Source organism: Lactuca serriola, chromosome 2 (genome assembly GCF_051521515.1).
Source record: "Lactuca serriola cultivar US96UC23 chromosome 2, Lser_US96UC23_V15, whole genome shotgun sequence".
NCBI classification, from domain to species: Eukaryota; Viridiplantae; Streptophyta; class Magnoliopsida; order Asterales; family Asteraceae; genus Lactuca; species Lactuca serriola.
In genome coordinates this window covers 93,139,221-93,143,382 of record NC_136409.1, presented here as the reverse complement: position 1 = coordinate 93,143,382, position 4,162 = coordinate 93,139,221, and positions in this window count along the sequence as shown.

The following is a 4,162-nucleotide window of genomic DNA, read 5'->3' as shown; positions in this document are numbered from 1 at the left end:
TTGCCTTGGTTGGGATAGTAGGGGTCGCCGGGGTGGTGAAATCCAGCCATTTGACTGTACGAGAATAGGGTTATAAGAATCGAATAATGTTTGGAACATGTAAGACTAAACATGTATGTTAAGCTATTCTATGTAATAAATACTCCTATAGTATTTAAATTCGTGTGTTTGATTCTCGTGATGTTTTGGTAAGTTTTGACTTGTTGCTCACTACGAGCATTCCTCGATATACATTGGTCCGATCTCGGACAAATATAGTTGATCATGCTATATTTGTCCCAAATCTGATTACATATATCGAGTCTTAATCGTAGTGTCCAACTTGTCTAAATACTTATTGTATAGTTATAATCATGAAAATAAGTTGTTGTATGCATGTATTTGTACTTAAATGAACTAACAATTTAAGTTAAACAAAACACGGCTTAGGCGTAAAACAAAAAAATGTTTTGTAAGAGAGTATTAGTCCCTTAATCATTTATAGTTTGTATATCTTATGTGGTTCGATATACTTAGTTCACTATAAACATTGCTCTGATACCAATCTGTCACACCCCCAAACTGGAACGGCGGAAACGTTCGGGGGCGGATGACTTCATGTGGTAGCGTAACAAATGAATACATAGTAAAGAAAGCAATACAACCATCATTTATATAGTTGAAAGTTTACATTGTTAAAAGGTACATGTTCAAAACCAATTACAATATGATGCCAAAATATGAATTTAAACTGGTGCCGCAGTGTCCCTTCTTCAAAAGTTGTTTGTTACCTGTAATTACTAAATCCCTGGGACATACAAGTAGTTTTGAAAGAGTAGATCAGCATTTAAGCTGGTGAGTTTCATAAGTATTAAATGACAACGTTTGTATGAAATGAAATGTTTTGTTTTTGTTTGTTTGTTCCTAGAAAATCCCATATTTTCTACTAGCATAAATGTAGCTTTCTATCAAGACTAATGTTTGTTTCTAGAAAATGTATGTACGTATAAAATTTCCAATACGTCTGAAAAACCCCGTAAATCAATGTATTTTTAATACCCCGTGTGAATTTTTATAACCATGCTATTGACTAGGAATGCCTATACGTAATGTTCTTCAGGCGTTGGAATGTTCTGACGTTTGTCACCCCAAATGGTGTACTGTAGCTAACAGTCAGGGCGCGAAGTTGTCAAGCCCGTATAGATCTATACACAAACACCATGCTCCCCTCCAAGAGATTTTGGTATATAATACATGACTTGAAATGTGTACTCAAACGTATGTGAAGTTAATGTCTCACAAAACTTAGTATAAAAACATATTTATGTGTAAAAATGTTCTTTTGTTCTTGTATGTGAAAGTGACTTCTTGAAAAATAGTGTTTCTAGTATGTAAAAGTTCGTAATGTTCTCGTAAAACTATACCTATTATAGTTTTCTTTAAGTGTGTCTCGTTTGTATAGTAATCCCTAGTAAAATGTTCACTTGTTATGAAAAGTATAATTTTTATAGTGTCTAAGATGGACACATATACATACAGTATAAACAGAGTGTTTGATTTATACATATATAACTACATTTTTTCATTTCAAAAGATATGATGTTATCGTGATATATTTTGCATATGAAAGTTTCCCTATAATAGTTATAAATCACATATGATTCTGTTGATAAAAGTGTATAATGAAACTTTATATAACACACGATAATAATCCTGTGTTTTACTTGTATTTCCCCCCTTAAAATCATATAAAAGCATTTATAAAACATTTAAAAGTGTGGATTATAAGGGTATGAACTCACTTGGAAGATCGAAAAAGGCGAGATGAAAACCGAGCAGAATTTCGACTCGCGAAAGCGGATTTTCTCGGGATTCTCAGGAATCTCGGGAGCACAAACGACCTTCGGGACTTGATCAAGGAAACCAGGGCTTCGGGTTAGCACGGGCACGGAAAACGAGGCAAGAACGCAAGAAAGTTGAGAGAAATTGAGCCCTTTCTTCGGAACCTCGCATCCCTTTTATAGGGGGTGGGAACCGCCTCGGTACGTTGGGCGTACGCGTGCGTCATGCGTGACCGCCTCCTCGACTGCCTCGGAGCTTCGGATGGGACGGGTATAGCCTCGCAAAGGGGCGACGTGGACGATCCGAGGCCTAGTCCTCGAGTACGCTGGGCGTAACTCGGATCGACCTGGTGACTCCTCCTTCGGATAATGCCGAGATTAAATAATAAAATTTATATTTTATTTATTTAATAAACTTCAAAAATTCAAATCTTCTTCATACGAACTCCGTTTTCGAAATTCTTTATATCCACGCGTAGGTGAGACTACGTTCTACAACTTTCGTTTAAATTCCGTCGGCAAATTTTGAAATTATTTTTATTATTTATTTTAAAAAGTTTGCGGTAAGAAAATTTCGTTAGAAATTCATAACTTCGTTAACTGACGTCTGTTTTTGCCAGACTTTTTATCTCTGCAAAACCATTGTCGAGACCTTCGATTCTCATTTAGGTCATTCCGGCCAAAAGTTGCTTGATCTCCGTTTCGAGGTTTTTTTTTTTTTTTTTTTTTTTTTTTTTTTTTTTTGCTGTCTGTCGCTAAGCCGAACTTGGAAAAATCATAACTTCATTATACGAAGTCAGATTTGGGCGTTCTTTTTACGTACGATCACAGTTTAATGTCATCTAACATAGTAGGTAATAAATTTGAGATTTTTGGACATTTTATTTTCGAAGTTAATTTCATTATATCTAAAGTGGCTACAATACTTGACTTTTTAGGTCATTACATAGAGTTGAAATATCGGGTTGTCACACACAACCTCCTAGATATAAACATTTATCAACTTCTTTGCAAAGATGCTCTCATAAATAGGAATAAAATGCGCACTCTTGGTCAACCGATCCACAATGACCCAAATCGATTCTACCCCTCGCGTTGTCTGTGGTAGCTTCATGATGAAATACATCGTGATCTCTTTCTATTTCCAGACGATAACACCTAATGGCAATTCAAGCACCTCTCAATATACTAGGCCACATCCCACTTCATGTCGGGTCACCAATAATCAATTCGGAGGTCTCTATAGATCTTAGTTGCACCCGGATGAATAGAAAACTTTGACTTATGTGCCTACTCCATCAGAATCTAAAAAGTGTCTCCAAAATATGGAACCGAAACTCTCTGATGTATGGTCAACAATCCCCGGCTATCATAATCAAAAGATCACACCTAACACACTTTGTGTTCGCTCTTTCGGTGCTCCTCTTTCATAGCCTCAATTTGAGCCCCACGAAACTGCTCCAAGGGTGGAGTAATCACTGTCATCCTCACACACAAATCCCTGATAATGGTACTAGTTGTCTTGTAGCTAAGAGCATCAGCCACCATGTTGGCCTTTCCAGGGTGATAAAGGATCTCACAATTGTAATCCTTCACCACGTCGAGCCACCTGTGCTGCCTCATATTAAGATTTGGCTGATCCGTCAAGTACCTCAAACTCATGGAGTCCATGTAAATGATACAACGAACCCTATACAAGTAATGACGCAAAATCTTGAGGGCAAAAACCATTACCCCCAGCTCCAAATCATGAGTGAGATAATTCATCTCATGTGGCTTCAACTGCCTCAAAGCATAAGCAATCACATGACCCATCTGCATTAACATTTCACCCAATCTTAAAATCAACGCGTCACAATATACCACGAAATCATCTACACCCTTTGGTAAAGTCAAAATCGAAGCCTCACAAATCCTTTGTCTCAAAGTCTTAAACATTCCATGTTGCTTAGGCCCCAACAGAAAGTAATAGACTTCTTCGTCAACATGGTCAATGGAACTGCGATCTTGGAGAAATTTTCAATAAACCTACGATAATACCCTGCTAAGAAAAGGAAACTCCGAATCTTTGTTGGAGACTTCAGAAACTCCCATCGCATCACGGCCTCGATCTTGGCCGGATCGACCAATATGCCCTTTTGATTGACAAGGTACCCTAAGAACTGCACCTCGCACAACTAAAGCTCACACTTGGAGAATTTGACATAAATCCAAAACCTCTCACATATTATCCTCATGTTGCTCCATGGTATAAGAATAAACCAAGATATCATCAAAAGACACAATGACTGACCAATCTAACATTGGTCTACACGCGGTTCATAAGGTTCATGAATGTGGCC